Source organism: Medicago sativa, chromosome 8, assembly GCF_051527215.1.
Source record: "Medicago sativa cultivar Bolivia chromosome 8, Bolivia_mono, whole genome shotgun sequence".
NCBI lineage: Eukaryota > Viridiplantae > Streptophyta > Magnoliopsida > Fabales > Fabaceae > Medicago > Medicago sativa.
The window spans coordinates 53,779,053-53,798,973 of NC_140756.1; the positions used below are offsets into that span (position 1 = coordinate 53,779,053).

At 34.7% G+C, this 19,921-nt stretch overlaps 1 pseudogene; it reads left to right on the plus strand.

Annotated features, from left to right (window-relative positions):
- Positions 1–1,941: 1,941 nt before the first annotated feature.
- On the plus strand, positions 1,942–4,718 carry LOC146899538 (F-box/FBD/LRR-repeat protein At4g26340-like; annotated as a pseudogene).
- Positions 4,719–19,921: the final 15,203 nt, after the last annotated feature.

Sequence of the window (19,921 nt, forward strand, 5' to 3'; positions counted from 1 at the left end):
ATGAATAATGTAGGATATGTCTAAACTCACTTTAAAATGCGTAGTATGTCGCATGCCTTTGATCCTCTTTGCAAAAAACTGAATTAATGATTTTGAGAATTTGTTGGGATATGAGGATTATAAGTCATGTGTAAACCTTGCATTTTGTGGTGTAATTTTAGGCATATTTTTGCATTTGTTTTACTTGCTTTTTGTGTTAATTTTCTCACTTTTGCTATATTGTTTTTACTTGCGTTATTTTCCATGATATATCTTGTTCTACTAACCATTTTATCTCATGTGTCATATAAGCATTCCGTACTTCATCTCACTCCTTCACTTTTATTTTCTTGCATTTATTTTGTTATGCGAGATTAACTTCTCGCAAGGATAGTAGTGTGTATCTAGGCCAATGATGTAAAAGGACAATGGACAATAACTATGTACACCGACACATGCACGGACACATGCACACACATCACGTGTATGGTATATGTATGCTTTAGATGTATGGCTAGGAAATTTGAAACTTAGGCAAAAACTTCATTTTCCAAAAAATGTGAACAATCTCACTTGAAAATTTTTCTCAAAAAATAGGAGTCAAAACTCCTCCCTTTTCCCTTTGTTTTCTTAAATAAAAGTCTTAATGAATTTTAACCATACTTAGACCATTTTCATAAATAACTAATCACACCCCACTATTTTCCAAATCTTATGCCCTTGAGGCCTCTTATCTCCATTCTTCATAATTCCATTTTTTTTTAAAATTAAAATCGAACAACGAAATCAACAAACTCTTTTTTGGAAGTGAACTACGATTGGTTTTGATCCCTTAAAAGGGTACGTAGGCAAGGAGCCAACACTCCTCCAAATCGAATAAAACAAAAATCCAAACACATTCTTCTCCCTCCAATTCTTAACCTAGCAAACCTTTAGGTATGAATAACATTTTCAATAAATAGCGTGTAAAAGTAAAGCATTAGGTGTAGAAAGTAAAGACGGTTCCTATAGAATACTATAGTCGTTATGGGTGTCTAACACCTTCCTATAGCGAAAACAACTCCCAAACCTCGATTCTCAAGGGTTTTTTCCTCATTTTGCCCTTCCCAAGGAAAAATGGAGATATCAAAGGTTAAAAAGGTCCAAGCCTAATCAATGTTTGACACCTGAAAAACCAAGATAAAACAAAGTTGTTGTCATTCTTTTCTAATTTGAAATCAATGTTATATTAGGTGCTTAACCAAATATTTTATTGTTCTACAATAAACCAAATTTGCTTTTAGGCTATGATGTAAGTTTGTGTCCATCACACACACAAATGAAATTCAAAGTTTGTTTTAATTTTAATTTTATCGTTTTGTATAGGATTGTTTGAAAAATATGAATACTCCATCAACCAAGTCAAGTGGAAAGAGAAGAGAAAAGGGAATATAAGTCACACCAATTGATGATGGTAGAACACAAAGATGTCTAAGATTGTGTTGTAAATGAGCATAGTGAATGAGTCTTGATACTCTCCATAATTCTTTTTTTTATGATGATTGTTCTAATGTATTGTCTTCCACCTCTATTTTCTATTCTCATTGCAAACGTAAATGGCATATGATAGTGTTTCATAAATCAAACAATTGAGTTCAAATGGTTAATAAGTTCCATAAATAATGAATTGTTCGATTCTAGGAGGACAATTCTTAATTAAACTTTACTTACTTTCCGATCGAACTACAAATTACCAGATTCCACTTTCTCTCTAAACCAGAGGGTTATTACAAAAAAAAATGATATAGTTTCATCATTTAAAAAAAATCTATTCTCCTTAAAAAAACTAAATATCAATTGTTCAAAATATACTACAGTTTTAAATTCTAAAAGACATATGCAACGCACGGGTCGGCGTTCTAGTTTATTATTAAATATATCTTTTAGTTTGAGAAACCCTAAACCACTCCATCAAATGTCAATCACAGTCCTCGTTAATTTGAGAAACTATTGCTGAATTGACGGACGATGGCGGAGATGAAACCAGCTAAAGCAGAAGAAGAAGAATTCGACGACGGAGGAGTCACTAACTTCGCCGTCGACAGGTTAAGTAGTTTACCGGACTCGCTAATATGTCATATAATGTCATTCCTCCCAACTAAAACTTCCGTCGCAACAATGAGCCTTGTCTCTCCTAGGTATCTTAATCTCTGGAAGGATCTTCAGGTCTTCTATTTCAACTTTCACCGATCAATTCCGTTCAGAAATGTTGCATCATTCGTAAACTCTGTTCTCATCCTCCGCAAATCCCGCGACATTCAAAATTTTCATCTCACTTTCAATTGTGATCGATTCAAGCAATTGAATTTTGAAGCCTTTCTATCTCAAGTCAATTCTGTTGAAACGTGGATCCTTGCTTCCATTGGAACTCAACTTCAACAACTCTTTCTCGATGTTCCTTTTCGAATTAACCTCCCGGCTTCCTTCTTTCTCAATGCTACTAATATCGTTTGCCTCAGGTACGTTAACCTATTTTAATGCTATCATCACACACACAGACATACAAGTTATTAGCACTAACGTTAACAAGTTAGTGTTTAAGTTTCTTTTTTTCGTTACAAATTCGAAAGCGTTTATATTAGCTGTTGTATTGGGTTTGATTTGAAACAAAATTGTTCCATTACTTATAATATTGTTGATGGAATATTTATTGTAAAATTAGGTTTGAATTCAAAAACAAGATACTGTGCGTAAATAACCATGTTTGATGTCATTCATAAGCACATTTTAACAAAGTTGGCCGAAAAAAATGAGTAATGGTATAAATATTCTATGATTTAAAAGACCAAATTGTAACCAAAAAAAAAAAGACTGCAGGAGACATTTGACCTATAATTTATTTTCTATCCACTTACTTTTTAACTTATCTGACTTTTGAAAACACTGCAGTCTTTACGGTGCCATAGTTATCGAGGTGAAACCTTCTTCTGTTCATTTTCCATCACTGAAGAAGCTGGAAATTGGCGCAGATATTGTGGATGTAAATGAAATAGTTTACTTTCTCTCTGGCTCCCCAAACCTGGAAACTTTGCAGGTTTACTTTTACTTTGTCCCTAAAGACTTTGTGACCAAAGTTTTCGTTCCAACTTTGTCCAGCTCCGAAACAGCCAATGACAATTTCACTTGGTCCTACTTTAATATAAACGAAGGATCTATCAATTTGGGTATTGTTGGCAACTTTCACAGTATGGCGGAAGCGTTTCTTGATGTATTTTACCCAAGGTTATCAAAATCGGGACTTTACTTCAAGTCGAAAGGGAGTAGCAAAATCGGGACTCGTAAAATCGCAATCAAAATCGAAGGATTTTACTCAAGGACTTTTGTAGAATCGATATAGGATAGCAAAGTCGAGACTCGTAAAATCGCAATCAAAATCGAGGATTCTACCAAAACAAAAATAATGTTAAATATATGTTATATATTGCATATAGTCATAAATGACTAAAGTTCAAAATCCACAAAATACATATACATAAATGTGGGGGGAAGTGAAAGAATGAAATTTTTTTGCCTTTTGGGTATTTATAGAACGGGTCATGGATTCAAATCGGGTCAATTTACGAACCGGGTCAAAAATTGACTCTTATAAAAAAAAATGAACAAAATCCTTCAAAATCCATCAAAATCCTGCGATTTTGAATGGATTTCACGATTTTGTGCGATTTTGTGCGACTTTGATAGGATTTTGCCTGTTTTTGGGACTTTGCTATGGATTTGAGTCGTTGAAGCTACACAAAGTCGCAAAAACCAGGATTTTGGGACTTAAGTCGCGTTTTTGATAACAATGATTTTACCCAGTTGAAAGTAAATTTGTCGACCCTATTCTCAACCTCATCCGAAATGACAATAGTGAGTTACATCTCAAAGGCCTCAAATATGAAGAAGGTGATATATATCTACTTTCACATCATTCGACATCAAAGGTGAGTTTTATTTTTATAGTTATATGTTTTGTATGTTTAGTTTGGTACTAATATTGCATCATCACTTGTTATCGTGTACGTGCAGTGGCCACCTCATGCCCCTGTTCTAAATTATCCTGAATTTCGTGATTTACATCATCTAAAGTTCGTTCTTCCATGTTTCAACTCAAATCTTCTGGTCCATGTGCTTGAGAAATGCCACATGCTTCAAGTTCTCATAATTAAGAGCAACAAGGTTTGTTGACCGTTTTCAAGTTTAATTCAAACAATCTTTGGTCTATTTATATATACATGCATGCATGTCTCTCTATATCTGTACACACAAATATGTTTTTGAGTCATGACATGATGTCCCTTTTTGCTGGTAGGAGGAACAACCACCATTGAGAACATGGCAGCCGGAGTCAACAACAGTTTCTGAATGTCTCAAATCCCACCTGACCTATATTCACATAGAAGGATTTCAAGGACATGAAGATGAGCTGACATTTGCTGAATATATTAGACGGAACGGACTTGTTTTGAAGACAATGCGTGTTTTTTTTTTATATTTCAATGGATAAAACGAACAAGTACCGTTCTATTGAAAGATTAGCAAATATATGGTCGGGCTCTGGGGAATGCCAAATGTCTTTTCATGATCAGTCTTACTGAATCAAAGTAGATTAAGGGTATGTGCCTTGTATTTTTACATGCATGTCAATGTCACCACATTTTCAACTATATCGTGGTGGAAATATGTAATTCCAAAACTACAGTGCATCCAGAGTTTTTTTATCCAGTTATTTTCTCATAATAATGCCTATTTGGGAGTGGCCCTCCATACTAAAAAAAAAAAAATTCTAGTCTTTCCCCTAAAACAATGGTTGTTATAGGATTTCAAGCTTTGCAATAGTTGAAATTTGCAAAGATTTAGAAGGTTGAAGAAGAGAGTGATGACTGAGATTGATAGAGAAGCTTCTAGATTTCATGCCACTTATTGTAACTTAGTGATTTTCTCTCTATGTGCACTTTTGTGGTCATTATTGCTGACATATATTTTGTTTATTTGGGGCATTGGTGCTCGCTTTGATGCATCCACAGTACCATTGTCAATAAATCTCTCTCTCTCTCTCTCTCTCTCTCTCTCTCTCTCTCTCTCTCAAAGTTGTGGATGCTATTAAGCTATTGTCCTTAGAATAATAGTAGCATTATATTGTTAATTTTTTATTTTTTTTATTTTCAATGTTCTTAGAAGAAATATAAGTAAATCAGTCTAAGGCTCCCTGAAGGAGGGCATATTTATGCATAGACATAGATATGAACAAGAGTGATCTTAATAATCTGATCAGCAGTTCAGTACTCAATGTTATCTACTCATAAGTATTAAGTAGCTTTACTTAACCCTTTGATTCATAGGCTGACACCACTTATCACTGGAATTGGATTCGGAAGGCTAAAATTCTAGAAAAGTGTTAGCAATAGGACACCTAACGGCAGAAGTTACAGAATATTAGTAGATTGTTTATTTAAAATTAGTTAGTAACTGTTACTTATGTGCAGTAATTGCTGTCTACTAAACTTCTATGTAACTGTTATAGGAGAGAGTTAGTATTATAAATAAGATGCAGAGGAAAAGAAAGGCATTCAGGGATTGGGATAAAGGATAGGTAGGGAGAGACCAAGCTCTCGAATTCTTGGAGGGGAGAGAACCAAGACTCTCGAATTTCTTGGGATTATATTGTACAATTACTACTAGTTTATATTTTGATATCAGCTCCTATCAACTGGTATCAGAGCAATTCTGATCCGGAGCAAGAAATTCTCAATAGAGGGATAATGGGCATGCCAACATTTGACGGCAGCAGTATTGGTGGTTGATTTGTATTGAGAAACATTTTGATGTTGTGGGAACACCGGAGGGTGAGAAATTGCTGGAGGCGGTGAAAGTATTGCGAAACCGTGCTCTCATATGGTGGAAGTGGTGGAGTCGATGCCATCTACATGCGAGTTGGCGAACGTTTCATGTTGCACTACTTCGGCATTTTAAGCCAGTGTATAGAGACATTCTACCTATATCTGATGAAGATGAGGAATCTGCATTGGAATGGGAGTCATTGACGTCTCACACATTCAGCCTTCATCCAGAAGAATCTGACCAAGGAAATTCTGCTCTCATTCAGACAACAGAAGAGGAAATCGAGGAAAAGGTAGAGAACTTAGAAGAAAGGGATGCAGAAAATTCCTCCGTGAATGTCATCAATGTGGAAAAGCAACAAGAGACCAAAGTAGAACTTCTGCCCTTAGGTGTCCTATTGCTAACAATACTCCCTAAGGGCAGAAGTTACAGAATATTAGTAGATTGTTTATTTAAAATTAGTTAGTAATTGTTACTTATGTGCAGTAATTGCTGTCTACTAAACTTCTATGTAACTGCTATAGGAGAGAGTTAGTATTATAAATAAGATGCAGAGGAAAAGAAAGGCATTCAGGGATTGGGATAAAGGATAGGTAGGGAAAGACGAAGCTCTCGAATTCTTGGAGGGGAGAGAACCAAGACTCTCGAATTTCTTGGGATTATATTGTACAATTACTATTAGTTTATATTTTGATATCAGTTCCTATCAAAAAGATACAGGCATTTTTGTTGGTTGATCTTGCTAAAGTTGTGATGCTATGCAAGAACCTTGTCTAACTCTATTTGTGAATCTTTACTTTTTCCCTTATAATTACCTTTTTAGTATAATCATTTGCAACCATCAAGACTATTTCACTTAGAAAAACTGAGAAAAATCTTAGATGTTGTCAAGGATTGAAATTAATGAAATGTGAATACACATTCATATACTATCAATTGGTGCTTTAGGAAATTTCTCTTGCAGGCTTAAGGTCAATATTCTGGAATTACGATCTTCCACCAAATTTTCAAGAATAAAGTGGCCAAGTTTTAATACATTGTAATTTGTACACTCCATTCATAATTCCCATCTTGACAAGTATATGGGCTTCTCAATGGTCGTTGGAAGTATTAAGTATCAGATTTTTCTTATTGCAACTCAGTGATATTGTGCTGTGTAATCTTGTTATCATTGCTACCAATTATCAAATCTTTGTTCATTCAGGGAATTTTTGGTCACTTTGATGTGTACCTACATTGCCTTTGTAAATGGAAAACTGTGTTATAATTTGGTTTTGATCAATGTATTCATGAAATCGACTGATCTTCTAGAAAGCCTTAAATAAAAGACAACATTATAAGGTTTTACAATTGTTGAAGAAACAAGCCAGCCTATCCTCCAAATAACTGAACTTTTTATGTTGATGAATCAATTAAAAATTTCCTTCTCCCTTAATTATTATTTTTCTTACATTTTTATGTACTTTTTTTTGACAGAACATTTTTATGTACTAATTATAATTATTATGTGATTTTAGTAGGTTCAACAATATTCTATTCTACATATTCTGATATTTTATTTTTACTTAAAAAGAGAAGTATTAATAAATGTAATTTGCATTTGTTAGAATTTTCAGAGAATATTTTCCCTCTTGAAATCTTGTTGAAATTTCTTGGTTTAGCAGGTTGATACAAGCAGGACAATTGATTTTTTCCCCTCCCTTCCCCCTCTCTCTTTTGTTCAATGTTTAGCATGATTCGAAGGTAGCCATGAACTGTTGTTTAGCTTTGATTTGGGTACTTAAAATATAATTGATATGTTTCAACTTTGAAAGTTTATGGAACAAGAAAACTTTATTTTTCCTGTAGAGAATGCCTACTTTTTTGTTCATTAAGTTGGTCTAGCATGCATGCCTAACCTCAATTTTGTAAGAAGCAATACTCTGTTGTGTTAGAGTACTTTTGGTGGGCAAAGCAAAACAGATAAGGTCTAATAATAATAATAATAATAATAATAATAATCTGTTTTATGTTGCTCCCATTCTTGACTTGCTTTGTCTCAAATTATTATACAATACAATAATGCTATGTGTTATGATTTGTAGAACTTGATTGATAATGTATATGGATTGAACCGATCTGACATACTTATTGTAAATATTTGTATCACATTATAGCAGGAGAGTTTAGGCATTTGCAGATTGTTTATTTATTAGTCTCGCTGGTAGTACATTTTATGGGCTTTGAATAACTTTTTCTGCTTATTGTTTGTTTTGCAGTGTGCACTTGGAATGCCTTGATTTCAGAACTGGCAGAATCATGATTGGTCGGATATGCTTGTGGCTTCATTATAAAGATGACAATGAGAGCAAAACATATAGATAAGTAGTTTGCATTTTAATGAGTTTATGACTCTGGAAATTTGTATGTTTTTGTGGTTGAAAAATATTAAGGTCAGCTATTTAGTTATAACCTTATTCATCATCTTTAAAAATACGGCCTTTGGAGTAACTTGCTTAGAGTTACTACAACTCAGTAATGTCGCGACATCAACTTGGAGTAAATTTGATAGGATAATTAAAATAAGGAACACTTATGTGGCCTCTTGTTTCACGAATATGGTCATGTATGAATTGCCTTTTAGCCCCTTTATTTGCTTTAATGGTCATCAAGGTAATATCAATTTATTTTGCTAATGTTTTTCTATCCAACAGTCGACCCATGTTAGTTCATATTTGTGATTCTTTGTTGAAAGCTCAAGATTCAACTTATTTGCTCCATGAAACCCCTGACAACAAAGGTGTCAATGTTGTTGAATCTTTAAACATCAAGGCATGTCAATTTATTTCATATGGGAGAAGTGGGAAAAGCATTTTCAGTGTTCTCTTGTATAATTATCATGAAGAGCTACGCATGGTTGTTCATTATTACAAGTATCATTTTGATGAGAATAACCACCTTTTGTGGTACCATCTTGTGCAGCTCCTCTATTTTGAATATGTCAGGCTTATTACACTTGCCAACCAATGCATATGTGTATTAGTTTTTGATGCTATTGATAAGCCACTTGACATTGATGAGTCCAACACTAATACTTCCTATTGGGTTATTTGTAATATTGCTTGGATTAAATGTGGCAGAAATAGTTGCAATGTCAGTTCCTTGTCCCCTAAACCTTCCATGAATTGTTTCTGTTCTACTGATTTCTTTGACAGTTGGAGATTTTTTCAAACATGGTTCTAGTAATTGGGTACTTTGTCTAGTTAATTGTGTTAGTTCTCTTTTTTGCCTTGAAGCTAAACCCCCTGATTGGAAGCTATGGTGTGGTAACCTTGTGCTAATTTTCTATGAGAAGTTTGTGAATTTAGGACCATGGTTTGATTTAACGGTTGTCATGAGTAGAAATGCTACTGTTGATTATGTGTTGACAGATATATTGCTATACTTTGATCTTGAGGACAAGATCAATTTTAGAGGGGTTGGTAATGATATGATTAGTGTATGCGATACTTTTCTCTCAGAAGCTTATTCAAGGCAACATGGATGGTCTAGTATTCTTGTTCTTTTGGGAATTATTAGTGTTTGGTGGCAAAACGAAAATGACAGTTTGTCCCCTACTTATCAAATTGAAGCTATAAAAAAGATTGTAGGGATTGGTACACCTTCTCATGTTCTATTGGAGCTACTTGAAGTTGACACTTTGAATTCTCAAAGTTCCCTCATTCATAGGTGTTGAAACTGTGAAATGGTACCAGGATGCATTGTTGCAAACAAAATCCTTATTTCAACTATGCATGCATCAGTCTTACATTCAAGGCACACACCAGCTTGTTTGTTCTCTGCTAACAAGGATAGTGAATTGGGTGATATTCACACAAACTACTCCATGTTAAAGCTAACAAGGATAGTGAATTGGGTGATATTCACACAAACTACTCCATGTTAAAAGCGATGCAACATGCAACCATCAGTGAGTTTCTGATTCCTTTTACCCAACAATGGGATCTGGGTCAACATTTGTGTGTCTTCAACATAAAGGTCCTCTAAGAGCACCTGAAAAATTGATCCAATCAACCTATTTTTACAACCTTGAGGACAAGGTTGATTTTGAAGGGGTAGGTAATGATAAGATAATTAAAATACAGAACACTTATGTGGTGACTCACCTAATTCTAGAAGCAAAATGACTCACCTTAATCTAGAAGGATCTAATGTAGGGAGTAATATTGAGTATGTTAGGGTGCACTTGTCTTATTGTGAGTGTGCATTTACCTATATAAGCATTGTATTGACCTTATATTGAATCAATGAAGAATTTGAGTATTTATTTAGTTTCTTAAATAGGAGTAGTTAGAGTAATTTAGTACTTGGTGATATTCATCACCTAGCAAAATTTTATATGCACCAAATAATACAAAAACATGAACGGTTAGCATACATGTTACTCAAAGCATTATGGGTTTAGGTCTATTACTGAAGTTTTATAAGGGAGGAGTTAAGAGAAAGGAGGAGTGGTAGCCCTAATAAAGTGATATTATTTATTTGGAAGCTGAAAGCAACCAAGAGGGTGAGATCTTGTGTGGTTAATGTGTCATAAGAGACTGTCAACAAATCATTTGAAAAACAAAATGGAGTTGGGTTCTGGTATGTGCTCTTATTGTGGTAGTATTGTTTGAAACAATATTACATGCGATGCATGATTGTCCTTTAGTTATGTCGTTGTGGTTGAATATTGTGCAGTGGAGTGCTAGACAAGTTTTTTTCTCTGGTAATTTACAACAATTGATTAAGTTTAATATAAGCAATGAGGTGGGGTGGAAGCGTACTATTGCATGGAAATATTTTTAGGTTATATGTCCGTGGACTAAAAAGCAACGCAATGATATTTTGTTTTTTTTTTATATTGCTTTTCTAACATGTGTTTTTTCTTAAAAAAACATGGAAAATACGATTTTGCCGGTTTATATCCAGCGATAGTTAACTATCGTTATTCCAGTGGTAGTATACTATTGTTGTCCTAATGGCAGTTGATCGTACTTGATCAAAATGTGACTGTCGGTGCTTTAAATGCGGTGGTTTGAGTGGTGGTAGAATGCGTCAAGAGTGCTTCTTGGAACGGGGGGGGGGGGGGGGGGGGTGTACCTGCAGGTGCTCCGACGCTCAAGTTAGTAGAGATCAGAGAGTGAGGGTTTAGAGGAAGGGTAGATTCTACCTTGGGGACTGTTAAGAGTCCCCTATATATAGAGGTGGAGGGCTGCAGAGCCGTTGTAATGGCACACCTGGGTCCGGCGGTTACGAAATCGTGGGAAGTGTAACCGCAAGAGAAATAATTGCGGGAACGTACAAAGAGACGTTGTGGCTCGTTTGAACCGGTTCTGCTTGCTCCGTACACCTCCTTCGCGGAGAAGGGGTATGTCACAAGTAATGTTGCTAAACATGGTATTTGGACTTTGGATTATATTGGGCCTAAGTGAATGGGCCTTAGATCCTTTTGGCCGATCTAGAACAGTAGTTAACTACCGTTGTTATCAGTAACAACAGACAGTGCAGTCTACAGTACCAAACCAAACCATTTTCGGCCCGTAATTAAGAACGACAATTCCTGATGAACTAAAACCAGTACAACACGTACACCAAGTCATAAACAACGACATTACATAATTTATCATGATTCATTAACATTACACATACGACATTACGTTAACGTTACAAGAATTTTTCAAATTCAACAAAAGTGAAACATTATGCAACACATTACACAACAATACACGAATAAAATAATATAAAAACCACTAAATTACATCAAATCCCATTGACAATCTGGACACCTGCAGTTGGAGCGAACACAGAGATATAACACATTCTATTCAACCATCGACCTAAACATAAATTCTAAGTCACTATCGTAACGAATAACTCAGGGAGAATAAACCGTCTACTTCATCTTTATCCGCCCCACGATCGATCTACACATGGTCCCTGTACAAATACATGAGACGTAATATAATTTTCACCAAGATACACAAAGTATTTATTAAGTTGTGTCTTTTAAATCATCCATTGTGTTGGTCGGAGCTAAAAAAAAATTAATTGTCTTCTTGAAAGCGAATATCTGACATGAGCTTCAATTTGTGGATCTTGAGACATGTTGAACCTCACAGAAGTTTATGAAATAGCAAATATCATAATAACAAAGTAAAATGTCTGTGCTTTGTCCACCACATAAAAATCAAATATATATAATTTATAAAATGTTAGTTATATATTGGCCACAAAAAATGATGTTACATTATATACCACTGAAAATACGTAGGTGTAATATTGACCAAAAAATAGGATTAATATTGAAGCAAAAATCTTTTTGATGAATGTTTTAATGATAACAAACCTCGTGGAATAAATGATAAGTTTTATGAATGGTAATCTACTGATGTTTGCACTTGAGTTTTTGTTAAAAGAACAGGAATCACGTAAGTGGATAAGCTAGAAGCCACCCACATTGATAAGTGCATCATATCTACTAAACAATGAAAGAATGAGTATATCATCAGTTGAAACAACAAGATCATATCTCCATGAAGATTCATAGCTCAAGAATCATGGTGGAAGAACTTGAATCATGCTGGAAGAACTTACATCACAACCTGCACAAGAATGTGCTTGAAGTTATGTGACAAAACTCACATTGAGTTTTATGTTATATGATTTAAAGATCCACCATGGGTAAAGAAGATAAAAGGAAATATGCATACAAGTTAGGAAGATTCTTAGAACCTCCTCAAAGTATCACACTTCCAAAGCTTCTGAAGATAAGAAGTTCAGAGTTCAGAATGTTCCTATGAATAGAGATCAGAATATTCATGTGAATGGAGTTCATAATAATCATGAACATTAACCCTGAATATATCCAAAAATAATAAAGGATTACTTTATGGATAAACAAGAATATTTAAAGTCATCAGTTGCATGCAATGATGAACTAGATGCAAAAAAATATTCTTTTGGACTTCAAAGAAAGAATCATCTTGTTTGTCAAAACAAATGATCTCTCATTTATATGCTTCAAGTAGTTCTTGAAGGAAATAAATAAACAACCTTCATAAGGTTCAAAGTGTTGAAGAACGTCAGAATGTTCAGCACAAAGTACAACTGTCAAAAAAAAGGAGCCCAGAAGAAACATTCTGAAGTTCATATATATGAACCCAGAAGGAGTTCAGAATGTTGTTCAGAAGGTTGCTCAGAAGGTTCATTAGAGGAAACCCATAAATCAATGTCCACACCAAGAACATGCAAGAACAGATGTGACATGAACATATCTTATAATGATTTTTAACTTTGGATCAAGAAATCTTTAAAGACATCTATGGTGATTAATGGACTTTAATAGTTCTTGGTATTTGTGCGTTCTTGAGTGATTAATCAAGGCACAAACAAAGTTTAAATCATACCAAGATACAAGAAATCAAAGTACATTTGAATTCATGAACTAACTCTGAATTCAGAAAGTTAGTTCAAAATGTTGCTCAGAAAGCTGATCAGAATGTTCAAGCATAGTTCACAAGGTTGTCCTTATACAAGCCCAGAATCTCAAGAACATTATCAAGAACATGCAAGGTACATGTGACATGAATAAATGTCCAGTAAAGTACATTGGCATGGATCAATCAAGCAATAAAGGCATTTACAAGGTTAATGTCAAAAATGATATTCAATGTTCATTTAAGACTATGAACATTGAAGTGTTAGGATTATTCCAAAAGGGAATATCATCCTAGATATTTTAATCACTGCTCTTCAGTGTTGTTTCACTATTAGGATTTGATTACATCAAATGGTAGTCTTACAAATCATCCTAAGTGAAACAGATGGAACATTCTGATGGTCATAATGTTCAGCTCTGCACTCTGCACATGCTTTAATTGTGAACAGTACAGTAGGTAAAAAGCAAAAGCAAAAGCAAAAAGCAAGATCAAATCAGATTCAATAAGAGTTAGAGACATAAGGGAGCAGGTATTGTACAGTATCCTACATATCTCTTAAAGCATGGGCCTGAAGATTGTAGATCCACTTTATCTCTCCTGAACACAATCTAAGGCAGTTCTGGAAACAACTTTATCCAGCAACTTTCTGATGTATGTGGAAAAGCCACTACACTTGGATATTGCCCAAAAATTCATATGAAAAGCTTATGACACTTTGAGAAATTCATGTGTTCATTCATACATGATGAACCCAGATGAATACCGTGATGAACTCAGATGAAGATCATCAAGAACACAACAACATTTTGAAGTTCATCCTTGATCAGAATGTTCATCCAGAATTTTAAGTAAAAGCTTGTGGGACCCAGAACACATGGTATAACACCATTGGACACCCTACAACGGCTATATGAGCCCAAAAACTCTATAAATAGAGATTAAAGGCTCAGCATTACTTGCACCATTGCAAAAGCATACAAGGAAACATTTGAAATGTGTTTGAAGTTTTTGCATCTGAATTGATCATCACTGAGATTCTTTATATCTCTTTGTAGTGTAAATCAATTCATTATTATCTTGTTAAAGATAAGTTCTCCTTCCATTCTTCTCTGAATTGATCATCACTGAGATTCTTTATATCTCTTTGTAGTGTAAATCAATTCTTTCTGGTATCTCTTTAAAGATAACTTTTTCCTCCATTCTTCTTCTGTTTGTTTCTCAAACATTCAAACTCCAAACATCTTGTAAAGTCTCATCTAGCTTTAAGGGTACTAAAGTGTTAGTTTGAGCAAAAGGTGTAAAAGTCTAAGTGGGTAACTTAGCAAGAAGAAAAGAAAGTCTCATCAAGCTTTAGGGGTACTAAAGTGTTAGTTTGAGCAAAAGGTGCAAAAGTCTAAGTGGGTAACTTAGCAAGAAGGTGCAAGCCTGCTGATGTTTAGAGAATACAGTTGATGTAATTGTTCAGGTGAACAAGATTGTAAAGTGCAGAATTTGAGAGGTTATTTCAAACATCATAGTGGAAACTCTCACAAGATTGTAAGGAGTGGACTAACCCACATTGGGTGAACCACTATAAATTTCTGTGTGTTCTTTCTCTTCCTTTTACTCTTTTAAATTCAATATACACTATACACACACAACACAGTTACTTGATTAAATCAGTTTTTGCATAATCTGCACAAGAACGTCAGAACGTTCTGAAGCAATTTCACTAACTTAACTTTTCCAAGTAAACCACTTGAGAATTAATTTTAAGTTGCAGGTTAATTTTTAAAGGATCACAATTCAAACCCCCCTTATTTGTGACTATTTTATTTACTTCAATTAATACCCACAAAAAAGTGTCATATTCCATCTAACGAAATTTAATCATCTTCATCTTCTACAATAACTTCGAATTCTTCATTTGCTTTTTCAGGAGTGTCACACAAAATTGGATTGACTCGGTTTGACTCTTTTTTTGGTGGTGACGGTTTGTCTCCTTTTACAATTTTCATGAGGTCTCGGAACCAAGTGTGTTGATCCAAAAATTCTAATTCCCATGACGATGTCTCTTCACTCTTGTGTAGCTTCCATTCCATAGATGATGGAGGTAGTGGACAATCACCTTTCAAAAAGAGAAGAACAAAATGATTTGGGATTAAGTTAAAGCATATGATGTGGGTTTTTGGGTTAATCGGTGACCTACCTCATATTGAGAAAAAAGTCTCCGAAATTCCAATTTCATGATTTGTCAACTCCACCACAACCCTTGCAACAATGTGACCCATATCCGGGAATGTCAACCACTTGTCGAGAAGTGCAATATCATTATTATTTTCGGGTGGGTGCAATTCATTCAAACTATAGTTATAACGATCCTCACTCTCATATATCCGCATATAGTTGTTCCTATGATCTTTCACCTCTCGAATAAGTGTTATGCGAACCATAACACGACTTTCTTCTATCTCTCCCATATATCAAATTCTGATGCAACCACAGTTGCGTTGCATGTCAGAAAACTAAAAAATTTGGCAGAAAAATCAACAAATGTAAACGGGTTAAAAGATGCATTACATGTTTCTTGATATCAAATGTGTGTAGAAATCTTATAGCACTCATTCTTCAATGATTTGAAACAAAAATTTGGGGGGTAAATTATTATAGAGGTTTTTTTATTGGTAGGTGATGGAACGTGATGGATGAATAGGAGGTAGGGAGTAGGGATGTACTGGTTTTAGAAATATCACAACAGTAATTAACTAACATTGGGGCAAAATCATATTTTCATGCGTTTTTAAGAAAAAACACATGTGAGAAAAGCAATTTTTTTTACTCAGTAATCAAGTACAACATGTGCTAAAACTTGTTGTTGAGTATAGCAATTTAGTGACGGTGAATGGAGTGGTGGCAAAGGTTGAGAGAGTAGTGCTAGTCAGGTGGAAACCACCACCTGCGAGGTGGGTCAATACATGTGATCATTTAGTTGATGTATTAATTAAATCATAAAATATCTAAATGTTCCACATGATATGTATATTGATCTATAAATATCGCTTCATATGAGTTCTAGCAATGTGAGAGACTGGTTTCCTCGTCAACTTCTTCCGAAAACTAGTAATACACAAATATTGATAATTTGAAGAATCTTCTGGTTCTTCGATACATGTTCAATTTTTTTTTAACTATTTTCACATAATAATATATTCGGAATAACTCGACCATTCTTGTCAACAATAAATGTAACATGATTTGTAAATTTCTCGTTTACAATAATATATGTTTCATTTGTTCTAATTCATTTGAAACTGTTGGAAAATACATCAACAAGTAGTTTCCCTATGTTATTGTTCCCTATGATATTCTAGTCAAGTCTAGAGAATTCTATTATGTCATTTATTCAATGTAACAATTTTCTAGGCTAGTCTAAGAGAACATTAATTGTATTCTCTCTATAAAAACCAACCTTTGGCTGAAGAATAAAACATTAAAAAAGTATTTACCCATTATCTTTCAATATAACGTGTGAGGCCTACTCGTAGCAACGTTGTCGGCGCGTGTGTACGACACGCTGCCTTCCCGACTGCCATTTCTCGCCGTATTTCATCAGTTTCTTCGTCGGCGCTTTCCTGTTCTATTTGAGCAGTCAAAATCCAGATCGGAGACACTTGGTTTTTTAGTTTTCTTTGGAGATGGCAGAGGTTATTAATGATAAAATGTTAAACACTCCTTGGTGTGATTACCGTAAACGCGAATGGCATACGCGTGAAAATTGTTGGAAGCTCAAAGGAAAACCTCATAACTGGAAGAAGAAAGGTGATTGTGCATTTCAGGCCAGTAATTCTGATCAAGGGCAGCAATCCTCTTCAACTCAGCTTCGACTCACTACGGAACAACTAGACAATTTGTACAAACTCCTCAAGTCTCCAACTCTTTCTTGCTCTATAGCAACAAAAGGTAATTCTGCTCTCCTTAGTGTCAGTCCCGGTCATGTTTGGATAGTAGATTCAAGTGCCTCTGATCACATGACAGGTGAGTCCACTTTGTTTTCTTCATATAGTCTATGTGCAGATAATCAAAAAAATGGCTCTTTTTCAGCCATTGCAGGTAAACGGTCAGTTGTGTTGTCTCCAGCGTTAACTCTTGAAAATGTTCTTCATGTTCCAAAATTATCATGTAATTTAATGTCTGTCAGTAAATTAATCGAAGATACAAATTGTCAAACAATTTTTTTTCGATCTCACTGTGTCTTTCAGGATTTGAACTCAGGGAAGATTATTGGCAGTGCTAAGAAAAGTGGAGGACTCTACTACCTTGACATTGGATCTGCATCACAACTACCGTCAAAACCAATAAGTTCTTGCTTTGACTCTTTTCTTGTTTTGAATAATAATGATGACGACGTTATGTTGTGGCATTTACGATTAGGTCATCCTAGTTTTCATTACTTAAAACACTTGTTTCCTAAGTTATTTCATAATAAGAACTTTTCTTTGTTTAAATGTGAAGCATGTGAATTTGCAAAGCATCATCGTTCCCAATTTCCAATACAACCTTATAAACCATCAAAACCTCTTTCTATTATTCATAGTGATGTTTGGGGCCCTAACCGTACAAGTACACTTTCTATCAAAAAATGGTTTATCACATTTATAGATGACCATTCTAGAGTATGTTGGGTGTACTTGTTAAAGGGGAAATCCGATGTTTGTCAGGCTGTAAAGGATTTTATTACAATGGTGCAAAACCAATTTCAAACAAATATTAAAGTCTTTAGAAGTGATAATGGCAAAGAATATTTTAACACTATTTTGGATGATTTTTTTCTTAAAAATGGGATTGTACATCAAAGTTCATGTCCCAATACTCCTCAACAAAATGGAGTTGCTGAAAGAAAAAATAGGCATTTATTGGAGGTTGATAGAGCCTTACTTTTCTCAAGTAAAGTACCAAACTACTTGGGGGGCCAAGCTGTTTTAACAGCTGCATATTTAATTAATAGAATGACTTCCAAAGTTCTCAGCTTTCAAACCCCAATTAATACTTACAAAGAATGTTTTCCTAATACTCGTGTTTCAACTGACTTGACATTAAAAATCTTTGGTTACACAGCCTTTGTTCATGAACATAAAAATGTTGGAAAACTTGAACCACGTGCAATAAAATGTGTTTTTGTTGGATATTCTCCGACCCAAAAGGGATATAAATGTTTTGATCCAAAAAACAAGAAAATGTTTGTCACTATGGACGTTACATTTTTTGAAAATAAACCTTTTTTTGATGACACTCATCTTCAAGGGGGGATATAAAGGAAGACTCATTTCAAACTGAGGACATGAGTTTTTCAAATGATTTGTCTTTGCCTATATCACAAAGTTCTATGACTTATACTTCTGCACCAATAGAAAATGGACATGATTCTTTACCTGATCCTACTCTTGTTATAAGGAACTTGGTGAATCTAAACCTACATTTTCTCATGTAGAAAACAATGAGAATCTTGAAGCACTTGATAATGATGATCTAATTGAAATGCCACAAAATAATGAGTCACTTAAAGAGAACAAATTTGAACTAGGAAACGGGATTTGGAAAGGGGAAGTTTTTGTGAAAAAGCACCACAAAGAAAGGGATGAGTCCACATCTCAACATTGTCATGAATCTGAACCGAGGAATGATCAACCTCCTAAGAAAAGGAAAGGTAAGTCTATCTCTGTTTCTGAGAGTCATATTTTGTATCCTGATATAGATGATCATGTTGCCATTAGAAAACCGGTTAGATCTTACACTAAACACCCTATGTCCAATTTTATATCATATTCAAAATTATCTTCATCCTTGGTTACCTTCACCTAAAAGTTGTCTAGTGTAGAAATTCCAAAAAATGTACAGGTTGCTCTAGAAATTCCAAAGTGGAGGGAAGCTGTACTTGAGGAGATGAAAGCTCTTGAAAAGAACAAAACCTGGAGTGTCACGACATTACCAGATGGCAAGAAGATGGTTGGATGCAAATGGGTGTTTACTGTCAGATGGGTCAATTGAAAGGTACAAGGCTCGCTTGGTGGCTAAGGGCTTTACTCAAACCTATGGTATAGACTACTCTGAGACATTTTCTCCTGTTTCAAAATTGAACACTGTTAGAATTCTCTTGTCTCTTGCTGCTAATCTGGATTGGCCTTTACATCAGTTGGATGTTAAGAATGCCTTTCTCAATGGCAATCTAGAAGAAGAGGTATATATGGACATTCCTCCTGGTTTTGAAAACAAATTTGGATCAAATGTATGCAAACTAAATAAGTCTTTGTATGGATTAAAGCAGTCACCAAGAGCTTGGTTTGAAAAATTCACTCAATCCATGGAGAAACAAGGGTACATTCAACGACAAGCTGACCACATCTTGTTCACAAAGTTCTCCCGCGATGGAAAAATCGATGTCCTGATTGTTTATGTTGATGATATTGTCCTTACTGGAGATGATACAGTAGAAATGGAAAGAGTAAAAGAGAAATTAGCAGTAGACTTTGAAATCAAGAACTTGGGATCCATGAGATATCTTCTTGGTATGGAGGTTGCTCGATCAAAGAAGGGTATTGTGGTTTCACAGCAGAAATACATTTTAGACTTATTAAAAGAAACAAGAA